Source organism: Giraffa tippelskirchi, chromosome 5 (assembly GCF_054371585.1).
Source record: "Giraffa tippelskirchi isolate mGirTip1 chromosome 5, T2T-mGirTip1v1.2.pri, whole genome shotgun sequence".
NCBI lineage: Eukaryota > Metazoa > Chordata > Mammalia > Artiodactyla > Giraffidae > Giraffa > Giraffa tippelskirchi.
The window spans coordinates 99,338,571-99,354,365 of NC_137279.1; the positions used below are offsets into that span (position 1 = coordinate 99,338,571).

At 48.4% G+C, this 15,795-nt stretch overlaps 3 non-coding genes across 3 annotated transcripts; 2 read left to right on the forward strand and 1 right to left on the reverse strand.

Annotated features, from left to right (window-relative positions):
• Nucleotides 1-8,090: 8,090 nt before the first annotated feature.
• TRNAQ-CUG (transfer RNA glutamine (anticodon CUG)) lies at nucleotides 8,091-8,162 on the reverse strand. Its single transcript has one exon. It is a non-coding gene; the product is annotated as a tRNA-Gln (tRNA).
• Nucleotides 8,163-9,637: 1,475 nt separating this feature from the next.
• On the forward strand, nucleotides 9,638-9,711 carry TRNAN-GUU (transfer RNA asparagine (anticodon GUU)). The gene has a single exon. It is a non-coding gene; the product is annotated as a tRNA-Asn (tRNA).
• Nucleotides 9,712-10,304: 593 nt separating this feature from the next.
• On the forward strand, nucleotides 10,305-10,377 carry TRNAV-CAC (transfer RNA valine (anticodon CAC)). The gene has a single exon. It is a non-coding gene; the product is annotated as a tRNA-Val (tRNA).
• Nucleotides 10,378-15,795: the final 5,418 nt, after the last annotated feature.

Consider the following 15,795-nt stretch of genomic DNA (forward strand, 5'->3'; position numbering starts at 1 on the left):
TCCTACTGGCCTCTTCTTGCCCGGACGTTACTGCCCTCGGGTTCAGAACCAGAGCGGCCGGGAGGGCACCGGCTGCCTGACAACCTTTGTCACCACGTGCATCCAGGTGTACCACGCACCTGCGCCTCACCGGCTCCCGGCAATTTGAATCCACGCTGCTGCCCGAGCTTCTCAGGCGGCAAGAGAAGGGTAAAGCAATTCTGTTTGACCAGCAGTAATCTCCAGGGCTGGGAGGATCTGTGAGTTTATCAGCTCATCTGATCAGCTCAACAGAAGAGCAATAATGGTCCAACTCCTTGCTTCAAGCAGGCTGAACTTTTCAAAAAAATCATGGTATTATAGTGGAAAACACTCCCATACTCATGACACAAGACAGAATTTTTAAAGAGTGATACATATGACTACACACAAATTTAAATCCAAAATACAAGCAATGAACTTTTGAAAATATCATATATGTAATACAATGTTACACATGCCCCCAAACAGTAGTCTCCTGAGCCCTTCCCATGTTCCTTTTTTCCAGGGATAACCACTTTCACTGACTGTTTGGCTATATATCTCCCTATCTCTAAGCAAATATTGACGCTCCGATTTTCCGAAGCCGAACGCTGCAGACAGACCTGTAAAGGTGAAAGTGGAGTGTGTGTGGTTCCCTACCTGCCAGTCATCTCCAAGGCAGCCGCCACCTGCAGACCTACATAGCCCACCTCGCCATTCCACGTGGAACCCGCAAAGGGAACTTTGTCAGAACAAATGCCAGGCCAGCAGCTTTGCGATTTGGGGTGAATCGGGTCCCTGGACACCTCAGTAAAGGGTGGGAGCTGCTCCAGAGTGAGGCGCTGTGGTCGCCCTAACCCAGCGACCACCCCGCGCGGTACCCGCCTGCGCCTCTCCCTTCCAGTCCCTTCCTCCCTTCTGGCTCAGCCTCTGTTCTCTCCTGCTCTTTGCCCTTCCTCGGATGTTTTCGCCGGCCTCACATCTTTCCTTGTAACCACTGAAAGTTCCAAATTATAAGTATCAGAAAGATTCTTCTTAGCACAGCGAAGGGAGCATTTTAACTAGCTATTCAGGTCCATCACGGGCCTCATCCGTACTTTTCTCCCGAGCAGTAGAGGACACAAGTGTTTCCATCCGCTCACGTCGTGAGAAATCTTCTCGGTGGAGCAGAGTCGCGCCAGCAGAAACAGGACCCAGCCCCCGGCTCCGGACTCCGAGCGGCTCGTCTCCCCGTCGGCCCCGGAGCAGCCTGGCCGGGCGGTCGTGGGTCAGGGACCTAGGGTCTCATCAGACGCCGGAATCTGCTACCCGCGCTCCTCTTTCGGGCTGAGCTTGGGCCCAAAGGACGCGATTTCCAGGAGTGAAGGTTCGGATCTTGACCGAACAGCGGCTTTGTGTGTCCAGCGGAGATCTGGGAGCGAGAAACTCTGAAAAAAATCATAATAAACTGGGACAGGGTCAATAAAAATCAGAATAATAGAGAACTTGACTAAAACACACTTCTTCCCATTCAGGTCTGGAACCCTCGACTCGAAAGCTGTCGGGATTCCCGGCTGATTAGCGACATCGCAGCCCCTCCACACCACCATTTGCTGACAGGGACAATCTTTCTAATTAAACAGAAAGGTCCTACGAGATTTGAACTTGGATCGCTGGATTCAGAGTCCTCTCCATTACACCATGGAACCTGTTTGGCAGCTACCTTCTCTACCGCCAGGGAAGGGTATCTGCTTCTTCAGCCTCCGTAAGTCCAATTCCAACTCCCAAGGCAGTTCTTCTAGGGACCAACAAGACTTGAACACAGTTGACCCGCGTAGGTGCTCATCCCTCTTGCTTGCTTTCTGCTCCTCTCCTTTGATAGTCTCAGTTCACTCTCACCTCAGAAAATGAGGTAAAATCCACTTTGGGGTTTGTGCCAGCAAAGAGCCCCCTAGATCTCCAACATCAACCACATATTCTGCCTTGGTTAAGCAGAGTGTCCCATCTTGAGGTAAAATTTCTGCAAATAAGAGTGTTATTTTCCTTTTCCTTGCCTTCACCCTTTTCACCATTTTCTCATCTGCTCCAAGAAGGCAGATGGTTGTCAGGGCAGGATGCAGGATTTCCTGGGTCCCTTAGTTTTCTCATAGTACAGATTACACTCCAAAGCCACCACCTTCACCTCTTATCTGTAACATGTGAAGTGTGTCAGCAGTGGAGTGAGAATGGAGGCAGGAGAACTCTCCTTTTCTTCATACATTTATGGTATGGGGAGGGGTAAGGTTTCCTCATAACAAGTGTATATTTGTTAGATTTACAATATAAGTAAAAATAACCATTTACATCAACCACTCAGACAAATCAGCTGTCCTCACCTAAAAGTGAAGTGAACCTCGCTCCGTCTTGTGACCCCATGGACTGTAGCACACCAGGTACCTCTGTCCAAGAGATTCTCTAGGCAAGAATACTGGAGTGTGTGGCCATTCCCTTTCCCAGGGGATCTTCCCAACCCAGGGATTTAACTAGGGTCTCTTGCATTGGAGGGAGATTCTTTACCTCCTGAGCCACTAGGGAAGACCCAAACTCACCTGGGGTGACTCGAAATCAACCACATGTTGTGGAGGACGTGAGGCAGGACTCTGATACTTAGACAGTCACAGACTCCTTGGTCATGTTGGTGAAGTCACTTTCTCTCCCATTTCTTAACATATCAAATCCAGAAATTGCAGTTTAAAAAAAGGCATAGAAATAGCAAGGTACCCAAGAGCACTGATTGCTGAATCATAGAGGATGCACATCCAAGTTGTCTTACCGTATAGACAGCATTTATGTACCCAAAATAGCACCACATTAAATATTTGCAGGTATAATAGATATAAATCCTATCATGGCTCAGAGCAATAATCTTTACTTCTTCATTGTATCCTAAAACTGTTTCTTCCCTAAGCCATTACACATAACAGAAAAAATAGCACCAGTTTATGACTGGCCAAAAGAGTCAGAAAGTTGGATAGCATTGCCTGGAGACATATTTGTTTCTAGAGGCTGGACAGAGGTTGACTCAAGGAGGAAGGAGGCAAAGGGGAGGCTCTTGTTTTGAGGAGGAAGTTCAGAGCTCCAGGGTGAGAAGATGAACTTTCTTTTTCGAAAATCAAGCTGTTGAGTGGTAATCAACAACACAAAGTCAAGTTTTATGAGTTCAAGGATCTGAAATGGACTATGGCTCATATAGGAAGAAAAAAAAAATCCATAGAAAGTATGTTGAGAGATCACAGAATGGCCAGGAAACCTGGAGAACTGGGCTCTCACAAGCGGCAAAGACAGAATCAGGTGAGGTTAGAACTGTGATTGGTAGAGATGTGTGTTCTTCCCATTTCCTCCAGCGTGCACATCAGTCCTGATCTGCAAGCAGAGAACTGGCAATGAAGGGTGGTCCACTGCATTGGAGCAAACTGCAAGAGCAATCACAGGACCCTTTGTCTTGATTCTGTTTACAGAAATTTCTAGAAGTAGCAAGTTAATTCAAGGTGAAATAAATAAGGGTAGCATTTGTCAAAAGATTCTGAGAATAGTGACAACAATGTTTATGATTTCACAGCCGATAACATTATTCATCCAGTAGTTTCTAAACCCAGGCACATCTGACAACAAATGCTTTCGTCACTCCCATTTTAAAGCAGAAAGAAAGGAGGCACAAGAAATTTTCTTTATTTGTCTAAGGCCACATAAGGACAGAACTATTTTTACAATCCAGAATTTGTGCACCAAAGAACAGAGAGCTGGGTCTCTCTTCTCAGAAATGGGTGTATCAAGATTTCTCAGCTGTAGGGATGGGAAGAAGACCAAGAGGAGAGAAGGCAGGAGAGAGAGGGGAGAAGGGTAGAAGCACAAATTCTTTTATTTTCTCTTTCCTCCCCTCTCTTTAGGCCTCCTTTATTCTTGCCTGCCCCAGACCTTTCCGTCCTTCTCTGTTCTGCTATCGGACTCAAGCAAAGTTCACCTCCAAGGATTACGGCCCAAGCCTCCTGGGAGGTCTCAATGCCCTCCTTCCCAGCTTGGTTTCACCCTTTCCCGCTCCCAAGCAGACCTCATAGAACGCAGCCTACCCAGGCTGGGCTGCGGGAGCTCCACCCAGCTCCCACTGCTCCAGGGACCTTTCCCGTTGCCCACCCCACTGGGTGCTGCAGAATCAAAAAACTGTGATAAAGGCTTTTAAAAAAGAACTGTTCACTTCGAACACTGCTCCATTCTCAACGTTTTTCATGGGACGAAGGGCTAAAATTGACAATGTATTCATCCAAGTCCGAGAGAGTCCCGGTAAGTGCCTGACTCTGTCCCGGGTATGCGGACACAGGGCGGCCATCCCTGCGACCAATGTGCTTAGTCGTTAAGTCCTGTCCAACTCTCAACCAACCCAGTGACTTAGCCTGCAAGGCTCCTCAGTCGATGGGGATTCTCCAGGCAAGAATACTGGAGTGGGTTGCATGCCCTCCTCCAGGAGATCGTCCCAAACCAGGGATTGAAACCGGGTGTGCTGCATTGCAGGGGGATTCTTACCGTCTGAGCCCCAGGGAAGCCCACTCTGGTGGAAACCGCCTGGTGGACACAGGAAACCTAAGCACAGCCCCGGAGGCCTTTACCAGGGTGGGCAAACTCTCATTCATTGAGTGTAGGCAAAAAAAGGGGAAGAGCCATCATGGGAGCCCACCATGTGTTCAGCTGTCCTTGGATCTATTTCTGTTCAGGACTGCAGGATTGGAGCCCTGGCTCCCGGTATCTCTGGGGGTGCTGGAATCTGTGGTGTGTAGAGGGCACAGAAAGGCACCATTTCCCTAAGGGCAGGGGTCTTATCCTAGGAATTAAGTGTCAATTCCAAAAAGTCCAGGAAAGGCCAGTACTGCTGTCTCCGTAGCGCGTTCGGCTGTTAATTGTAAAGGTTGGTGGTTCGAGCCCACCCAGCCACGGTGGGGTGGCATTTTAGAGAACACCAAAGAGACTCCCTTTTGCCAGGAGGACACCGGAAAGTGCAGCGGCGAGCCGGCTTGCAGAGAAAGAGCACAGGAGTCAGGTACAGAGGAGCAGCGGGGAGGGCGGGTCCCGGTGGATTGGAAGCATTGGTCATTCCTGAGACCCCAGAGTACTGACCGCCGGCGCCATGAAAAGGGCCACCGAGGCGCCGGCCCGCAGCGGGGGAGGGGCGGCGTCCACACTGATGGGCCGCGGGGTCTCCTGGCCTCCGACGCACCCACCTGTCCCCTGGGTCATCCGGGAGCAGGGCAATCGGCTGGGGCGACCCCTGAGCTCGGATGCGGAACTAAGGGTCTGAGGACTCTGCGTTGGGTGCGGGACCACGAATACAGCCTGTGGGGGCCCGAGTGTCCTCACTTGAGGGGAGGGGAGGAACCCTAAAACAGGACCCTCGGGAACCACCATCTCCACGTCTAATCGAGCTTGGGGACTTAGCTTCCTGTCTGAGGGTTAAAATTTGGTGGTCTGGATGCGGGTGGCAGCGTTCGGGATTTCATGGATACAGTGTTAAGTACTAGAGGTTGTCCCGTTTCCGTAGTGTCGTGGTTATCACGTCCAATCACACGCGAAAGGTCCCCGGTTCGAAACCGGGCTGAAACAGATTACTTTCCACTGCCCGCACCCCGCAGATTTGCATTCGCAGTGGCAAAAGCAAAAGGCATGGGGTGAGGCAGCGGCCTCAGCTGTAGGCCGCAGAGACATTTCCTTTCCTGCTTTCAGACGGTTCATCTGACACTCACCTTTCTCCTGGATTAGCTAAATAACCTTTTCTCTACAGGTGGTCCAGTGCCTAGGCTTTGGCGTTCTCACCACCGGGCCGGGTTCAGTTCCCAGGGAGGGAATATTTTCTTTCTTCCAGCGTCTGCACTCACAGAAGTCACTCTCTTCCTGCTCAGATCAGAACTGTATCTTGCTTAAAGGTCCAGTGCAGAACATTTCTGCACAGAGTTTCTCAATGTCGCTGAGTCCTGGCCTCAGTGTCCTTGACCTTGAGCTGGCTGTTGGAGCTGAGATGCCATCAACAGCCTGGGCTGGCCAGCTCTGGCCTCCATTCTTTTCTCCTGGCATGGTAAACCCAGAGTTTTACAGAGTTTCCATTCAAAAAGAATGTGAGGCTTCAGTTCTAAAAATTCATTAAAAACCAAAACCAAAAGCTCTTGAAATATACCAAAAGTTTGCAAGATGGTATATTCTGTACCTATGTGGGCAGTTAACATCATATTCTTTCTTTATGTAAGAGTTCTGATATCACTTGTTAGTAACATGCTGACATCTCAGGATCCTTCCTTTCCTTTGGCGTCCCTCTCAAAGCTATCTTCTGTGGGACCTATCTTCCAAGGACAGGAACATCTTGGCCCTTCAGGAACCCAGAATCTGATCTCTTTCGGATGTAAACAGGGTATGTGTGTTAGTCGCTCAGTTGTGTCGGACTCTTTGAGACCCTTTTGGACTGTAGCTCACCATGCTCTTCTGTCCATGGGATTCTCTAGGCAAGAACACTGGAGTGGGTTGACATTTCCTTCTCCAGGGGATCTTCCCAACCAAGGTCTCCTGTATTGCAGTCCGATTCTTTACCATCTGAGCCACCGGGGAAGCCCAAAACGAACACGACCCCAGTGTATTGACCAGGAATCAAACTGGGTCTTCCACGTGGTAGGTGAGAATTCTACCACTGAAACACCAACGCCCCTACTGAGAGGCTTTTTACAAGAATAGCCTCGATGGTCTTTTATTCAGCTCTTTCCAGGTGCACGCCTCTCATGCCCTGTGCTTGTAGGATGGTCTAGGCTTTCATCCTCTGCCCTCTGCAGCACTGGCTGCCCTCTGGCCTCTTGCAGGTTGCTTTGGTGGGTAGTCCGTGGTGTTTTGATCAGTCTGATTGATGGAACCACCTCATCCTCACCCCCACTGGCTCAGTCATGTCCAACTCTTTTCAACCCCATGAATTGTAGCCAGTCAGGCTCCTCTTTCTGTGGGATTTCCCCGCTACTTTGCTAGAAATCCATCTTGTCAGTGCAGCTGCCCCCTTCCCTCTTGCCTGATTCCCTGTGTCCTGCAGGGAGCACAAAATGTTCTGTTAGGATACAGAGGTGGAGAATCCTTCCGTGTGGCTGGTGGAATAGAGAACCAGATGGGAAACGCGTCGAAGGGAGGGGGCGGATCCTCAAGAGCTTTCCAGGACTGTTGTGTGGGTGCTGTCAGGTGGGTCTAAGCCCCAGGATAATAATGCTTAGTCTTGTGTTGTTCTGGCCTTGACCCAGTCCCAGGTCCAGTCTGAATTCAAGCGCAGAGGCATCCTGCTTTACCACACGTATTCCACTCTCCCTCTCTCCAAAGTGGGGTAGTGAACACTTTTTCTATCTCAGTGAAAAGAACCCATGTGGGTTTTTTTTTTCCCCCTTGAACTTTCTGTTTTGCTGAAATGTAACTCAGGAATATAAAAAACGTTCGACTTTAGATAAATTAGTTCTCCCCATGCTACATACAAGAAAAAAATTTCAAATTGATAGTAAGGATGAATCTTAAATACTTTTAACACACTAGATAATTCTAATAATTGATGTATAATAGCATAGAAAATATTTGTCCTGTCATACTCTCAGAGATGACTCCTGGTATGCCTTACACAGCTTTAATAATTTTGGTCTAAAAGCTACTTCATGTTGACTTTCAGATTTTCTAACAATGTGGAAAATATTGGTGCCATAGTATTCTAGATTGTAGAAGTCTTGGATTTATTTTCTATTCAAAAATCCTAATGAAAGCAAACTGCCTAAATTTTCTGTATTGCTTTGTTTTCCTTAAGAAAACTTTAATCCCCCCAAAAATTCCATTTATAAAATTCAAAATTATGTGTCGCAGAAAATTAAATATACCATATCATATCTTTTCAATGATGATTAAGTCTTTTAATTATAGAAAGCATAGTCACTTATATTCCACCCGACGAGGGGGTGGCAGCGACCCAGAGGAGGGGCCAGGCTCTGATGGGCAGAGCCTCCCCGGTCCAGCGAGAACCATGCCGCTGGGGTAACGGGAACCTGAAGGCAGGACCGTAAAAGTGTTCTCCTAACTAAGCAGAAAGGTCCCACCGAGATTTGAACTCGGATCGCTGGATTCAGAGTCCAGAGTGCTCACCATTACACCATGGGACCCCCTTGAGAGGCACCTAGTCTCCCATCACCAGAGAAGGGTATCTGGTTCTTTAGCCTCCAGACGTCCCACGCAAAACCTCAGGGCAGTTTTTCTAACTTCCTGCTGCTGCTGCTGCTGCTAAGTCGCTTCAGTCACGGTCGACTCTGTGCGACCCCATAGACGGCAGCCCATTAGGCTCCTCTGTTCCTGGGATTCTCAAGGCAAGAATACTGGAGTGGGTTGCCATTTCCTTCTCCAATGCATGAAAGTGAAAAGAGAAAGTGAAGTTGCTCTATCGTGCCCGACTCCTACCGACCCCATGGACTGCAGCCTACCAGGCTCCTCCGTCTATGGGATTTTCCAGGCAAGAGTACTGGAGTGGGTTGCCATTGCCTTCTCCCTGAGGAGACTCCAATACGGTTGACTCCCACAGGTGCTCATCCCTCTTGCTTTCTCTTTGCTCCTCTCCTTTGATTGACTCAGCTCACTCTCACCTCAGAAAATGAGGTGAACTCCACTTTAGGTTTTGTACCAGGGAGGACCCCCCTAGCTCTCTATCACCAACTGCATATTCTGTCTAAGTTAACCAGAGTGTCTCATCTTGAGGTAAAATTTCAGCAAATAAGAGTGTTATTTGCCTTTTCTTTGCCTTCACCCTTTTCCCATAGCCCAGATGGGGCAGATGGTTGTCAGGGCAGGAGGCAGGATTTCCTGGGTCCCTTAGTTTTCTCATAGCACTGATTACACTCCTAAGCCGCCGCCACATCTTATGTGTAACATATAAAGTGTGTCAGCAGTGGAGTGGGAATGGAGGCAGGAGAACTCTTCTTTTATTCTTCATGTATTTCTAATTTGGAGAGGGGTAAGATATTCTCACAAGTGTATATTTGTTAAATTTACAATGTGAGTAAAAATAACCATTTAAAGAAAACACTCAGACAAACCAGCTATAATCACTTAAAGTGAAGTCAATGTCGCTCAGTTGTGTTCAACTCTTTGCGTCCCTAGGGACTGTAGCCCGAGAGGCTCCACTGTCCAAAGATTCTCCAGGTAAGAATACAGGAGTGGGTGGCCATTCCCTTCTCCAAGGGATCTTCCAAAATCAGTAATTGAACCAGGGTGTGCTGCATTGTAGAAGGATTCTTCCCGTCTGAGCCGGGAGGGAAGCCCACTCTGGTGGAAACCGCCTGGTGGACACAGGAAGCACAGCCCCGGAGCCCTTTGTCAGGGTGGGCAAACACTCATTCTTTGGGTGTAGGCGAGGAAACGGGAGGAACCATCATGGGAGTCCACCGGGTGTTCAGCTGTCCTTGGATCTATTTCCGTTCAGGCCCGGAAGGTTGGAGCCCCGGATCCCGGTTTCTCTGGGGGCGCTGGCAGCTGTGGCGGGTAGGGGGCAGGGAAATGGCACCGTCTCTCTGGGGACCAGAGCGCTCACCCTGGGAATGCGTTAAGTGTCTACTCCATACAGAGTCGGAAAGAACCCCGTACTGCTGTCTCTGTGGCGCAATCGGTTAGCGCGTTCGGCTGTTAACCGAAAGGTTGGTGGTTCGAGCCCACCCAGGGACGGCGGGGTGAGGTTTTTAGAGAACACCAAAGAGACTCCCTTTTGCCAGGAGGACACCGAACGAGTGCTGCGGCGAACGGGCTTGCAGAGAAACAGCACAGGAGTCGGGCGCAAAGGAATAGCGGGGAGGGCGGGTCCCTCGTGGACTGGAAACATCGGTCATTCCTGAGAGCCCAGAGCGCTGACCGCCGGCGCCGTGAAAAGGGCCACCGAGGTGCGGGTCCCCAGCGCGGGAGGGGCGGCTTCCACACCGCTGGGTTGCGGGATCACCTGGGCCTCGGACGCACCCACCGTCCCCGCCTCCTGCGGCTTCCGGGAGCTGGGGAGTCGGCGGGCGCGACCCCTGAACTCAAGGTGCACAGCTGAGGGTCTGAGGATTCTGCGGGACTCCGAAGGCAACCTGTCGGGGCACAAGGGTCCTCACTTCGGGAGGGGGGGAACCCTAAAGCAGGGTCCTCGGGAGCCGCCGTCTCCATGCCTGAGAGAGCTTGGGGCTTCAAGGTTCCTCTTTGAGTGTTAAGAGTTGGTGGTGTGGATAGTGGCGGCGGGACCCCGGGATTTCGTGGCTACGGTGCTCAGGAGTAGAAACTGTCCCGTTTCCGTAGTGTAGTGGTTATCACGTTCGCCTCACACGCGAAAGGTCCCCGGTTCGAAACCGGGCGGGAACAGGCTTCCTCTTTCTTTTTCTCCCCCTGAGTTCTGCGTTCTCATCGGCGAAACCAACTGGCGCGAAAGGCACGGGGTGAGGCAGGGGACGCAGCTATAGAAAGGGTTGGTGACCACCTGGAAGTCTATTCAGCGCTCGGAGAGGCCCGGGAACCAGGTCCGAGATCTGGAGGTGGACGGATCCGCTCATCACCGGCCGCTCATCTCCGAGCCTGACTCCAAAGAAAGCCGAGGTTCACGAAGAGAGCAAGACCTGGGCTCGGCAGCACGCAGCGCTAGAGCTAGACCAGGAGGGACCCAGTCCGCTGCTTTGTGCCCTTGCCGCAGAGCAACAGCCACGCCCGGGAAAGGGGAGGTGAAGGGCGATGAGCAGCGCGGCCAGGGCTGGGAGCCTTGCCCAGCTGCACACAGCCCTGCGCCGCTGAGACATTTCCTTTGCAGCTTTCTGATTTTCTGAAGGGTCATCTTCCGCTCACCTTTCACCTGGAGAAGCTAAAGAACCCTTTTGTGTATAGTTCCCTGGTGGTCTAGTGGCTAGGATTCGGCGCTTTCACCCCCACGGCCCGAGTTCAGTTCCCGTTCAGGGAAAACCTTCTTTCTTCCAGCGTTTCCACTCAGATAAGTTTCTCTCTTCCTGTCCAGATCGGAACGGTATTTTGCTTAGAGGTCCAGTGCAGAACATTTCTGTTCCAAAAATTCATTACAAGCCAAAACCAAAAGCTTTTGTAAGATACCAAAAGTTTGCAAGAATACTAACATGGTATACTCAGTACCTAAGTGCCCAGTTAGCATCACATTCTTTCTTTATATAAGAGTTATGACATTACTTGGTAGTAACGTGCCGATATCTCTGGATTGTTCCTTTCCTTTGGCGTCCCTCTCAAAGCTAACTTCCGTGGGACCTGTCTTCCAAGGGCAGGGAACAGCTTTGCCGTCCAGAAGGGGGCCCTCTTGGTCCTTCAGGAAACTGGAATCCGTCCTCTTTTGGATGTAGAGAAGGTATATGAGTGTTAGTCGCTGGGTCCTTTTGGACTTTTTGCCACCCCTTGGACTGTAGGGTTCCTCTGTCCATGGGATTCTCTAGGCAAGACTCCTGGAGTGGGTTGCCATTTCCTTCTCCAGGGGATCTTCCCGGCCCAGGTCTCTTGTATTGCAGGCAGATTCTTTGCCATCTGAGCCACCAGGGAAGCCCAAAACAAACAAGGCCGTAATGCATTGGCCGGGTATCAAACCCTTGTCTCCCGCTTGGGAGGCGGGGATTCTACCACTGAACCACCAGTGCCGCTCTGCAGGGGCTATTTGAAATGATAACCTGGATGGAGTCTCATTCAGGTCTTCCTCAAGTGCAGGCCAGTCATGCCCTGTGCTTGTAGGACGGTCTAGGCTTTCATCCTCTGCCCTCCGCGGCACCGGCTGCCCTCTGGCCTCCTGCGGGTCGCTTTGGCGGCAATCAGGTGTGCTTTGGATCGATCTGAGTGGTGGGACCGCTTGGGGCTCGTGCTCACTGACTCAGTCTTGTCTGATTCTTTGCGACTCCTTGGACTCTAGCGCACCGGGCTCCTCTGTCCACGAGATTTCCCTGCACCTTTGCTAGAAACCCATCGAGGCAGTACAGCTGCCCCCTTGGCGCTTGCCTGGCTCCCTGTGCCCTGCAGGGAGCATAAAGTGTTCTGTCAGGACACAGAGGTGAAGAATCCTTCCCTGTGGTTGGAGGATGAGAGAACCAGATGGGAAATGCTTCAAAGGGAGGGGAATATTCTCGAAAGCTTTCCAGAACTGCTGTGTGGGTGCTGTCGGTTGGGTGGCTGCCCTATGACAATAATGCTTAGTCTTGTGTTCTGGCCTTGACCCAGTCCCAGGTCCAGTCTGAATTCAAGCACAGAGGCACCCTGCTTTCCCACACATATGTCATTCTGCCTCTCTCCAAAGCGGAGTTCTGAACCACCTTTTCTCTCTCAGTGAATAACAACCATGTGGGTCTTTTTTTTTTTTCCCCTTTAACTTTGTTTTGCTGAAATGTAACTCAAGAATATATAAGAGGTTTCACTTTAGATAAATTAGTGCTCTCCATGCTACAAACAAGAATAGCATTCAAATTGATCATAAGGATGAATCTCAAATACTATAATAGTCTAAAAAATTCTGATAATTGATGTGTAATTACATAGAAAATGTTTGTCCTGTCATGCGCCCAGAAATGACTCCTGGTATGCACGACACTGCTTTAATAATTTTGGTCTAAAAACTACCTCATGGTCACTTTCAGATTTATTATTATTTATAAAATTTGAAATTATGTGTCCCAGTAAGTTAAGTATACCATATAATATCTTTTAAATCAGGATTAAGTCATTTGATTCTAGAAATCATAGTGACTTAATTATTCCCTTTTCAATTTGGGGTAAATGTTTTTAGGTATCATCTAATACGTCATTCTCAGTAGCATTTATCTGCCACAATTCAGCTTAATTTGCGATTTTAAGATCTATCAATAACTTTAAGTTCTCTGATATTAAATTGGTTGAATTAATGTATAATCTTTGCTTGGAGAATTTCTAATTAAGGTAGAAATGATGCTGCCCATATTTTTATAGATTATATATAGAAGTGCTATAGCTTAACAGCTTAAGAGATTGTGTGGGTACCTTTAGGAGATGTTCCTGAATGTAGCTGTAATGTCACTTGAAGAGGAGTAGAACACATGGACTCTCTAAGTTAAGTAAGGACCAGTTGCTTACCTGAGGTACTCCTTCATTTAAAAACACCTTCCTGATTCTTAGTTACCTACCTTCTAGATCTCAAGTCACCCATTTTCCCATGTGCTATGTAATTTTTTTTTTACTCACTACTGAGGTCCTCAGGAGCTGGCAGGCAGATGAACCTGAGAAGAACGTGACAGGTTGTTCTCCTGCTGTGATTCCTATTTGTCTGTGTGTGTGTGTGAATCTTATTTTTGATGCCTCCTGGTGTGAGTGCAGCAAGGAGTGGGACTTTGACTTTGCTCCTGATAGGGCGGTTTTCCTGGAGAATGGCCTGGTACCTGGTGAGCACCTAGTAAGTGCTTCCTAGTTGAAGCACTCCTAATGCACAGTCCCAGAAAACTTACCCGGAAGACAGAAAGTGGGTAAGATCCACAGCAGCCTAGAGTATCAGGGACAGAGATAGACAGAAGGGCATACACTCCAAGAGGGAGGGAGAAGGGCAGAGAGAAATGTCCTAGAACCTAGAGACATCCTCATCTGAGTACGGAAAATCTGAAGAGCTCTCTTTTCCTCAGGAGCTTCAACACAGGAATCAGTGGAAGGTGAACCAATAACTCTAAGGATCCAGGTTTGCACAAGATGTATTATTGGTGCAGCCTTCTGTAGCTTGCAACAATTTGTCTCAAATGAGATAATTTTTGCAGATGTAGCCACTAACTCTTGAGATATCATTCAGAGACAGTCTTGGGCTTGCAAATGCACCCGTATACAGGAGGGAGACCCCTCATTAGATTGTGTGCACCCAACCAAAGCAGAAATGCAGCTCATAAAGAGAAGGGAAAAGGATAAATATCTGGGATCAGTTGGCGTTTTTTTAAACTCCTGTAATCCATAAGCTGCTCTGCTAGAGGCTCTCCAGAATCCTTCTGGCTGGCCTTCTCTGGACTCCATTACTTGGTCACCACTGAAAACAATTACAATTATTAGAATACTTTCCAATCAGCTTGGAAGTTTAGCTGCTGAATATGTGCAATCTCTGGGAAATGTACACATTGTCTTTTCAATGTACTCCCCCACCAAGTTGAGTCAGTAGGGCACAAATTACTTTGTTAGAGTAACAGACATGAGTACTGACAACACATTGTGATGGCAAGACCATGAAGAAAAAGACTCTTTCCTTGAGTCGGCAAAATACATGTGAATATAAATTAGCACATCTATTTAGGGAAAACTAAGAACATAAAGAGATGCCTTCAGTTTCCAGCAAAGGTGCAGTGACAGAAATCAGATTAACCCTCCTTCCTAAATCTCACCCTCCCTCTTTGTCCCTCTCCCAAAGGAACAAAAAGAGAAAAAACATGAAATATTGGTTTCTAAGACACTGGAAATCAGGCAGCAAAGGATAGCAAGCCCTGAGAGGTGACAAACAAACAAGATGAGTCTTGCCATGGGCTCAGCTTCCGGCTTTCAGTGAGTTCCCAGGCTGGGCACCAAGAGGAGGATTTGAGGTCAATTCATTGGACTCTGGAGACAAAGCTGAGTGTTGGTGGAGAGCAAGGCAGCCAGAGCTCACAAGACAGAGATCCAGTGATTCCTATTTGCAAAGCAGGAGTAGAAAACAAAGGCATGGATATCAAGGCAGAAAGAGGAGTTGGGGGAACTGGGAAATTAGGATTTACCTATATACACTATTGATGCTTTGTATACAATAAATAACAAATGAGAACATACTGTATGGCATAGGGAATTACTGGATGCTCTGTGGTTACCTAAATGAGAAGGAAATCCAAAAAAGAGGGGCTATATGTATATGTATAGCCGATTCACTGTGCTGTTAACACAACATCGTAATTAACACATTGTAAAACAGGTATACTCCAATAATAGTTAATAATAATAAAAAGAAACATGAAGAAAGGTCCAGTGATGAGAGAGAGTGGGAGAGAGAGAGCATGCTGGGATATGAAAGGGTCTCCCTCAAGTACTCGGCAGAGTAATGATCGGGGTATCTTTATGAAGAAGTGCCTGAGGCCAAGGAAAGAAAGTTTTAAAAAGATCCTGGAACAATGCCTGGTGCTCACACAGGACAAGCAATTGTATGTAAGTGATCTCCCCAGACAGATTGGACTGCTTGAAACTCATGGGCCATTGGGAAGACCATTCAAAAAACTCTTGTGATGGACAGGGAGGCCTGGCTGTTAAAATGCTGCACTCAATATGCCCATAAATATGGAAAACTCAGCAGCGGCCACAGGACTGGAAAAGGTCAGTTTTCATTCCAGTCCCAAAGAAGGCAATGGCAAAGAATGCTCAAACTACCGCACAATTGCACTCATCTCACATGTTAGCAAAGTAATGGCTAAAATTCCCACTGTGAGGCTTTCACAGTATGTGAACTTAGAACCTCCAGATGTGCAAGCTGGATTCAGAAAAGGCAGAGGAACCAGGGATCAAATTGCCGACATCTGTTGGTTCATAGTAAAAGCAAGAGTGTTCCAGAAAAACATCTAATTCTGCTTTATTGACTATGCCAAAGACTTGGACCGTGTGGATCACAGCAAACTGTGGAAAATTCTTCAAGATATGGGAATTCCAGACCACCTTACCTGCCTCCTGAGAAAGCTGTGTGCAGGTCATGAAGCAACAGTTAGAATCGGACATGAAACAACGGACTGGTTCCAAATTGGGAAAGGAGTATGTCAAGACTGTATGTTGTCA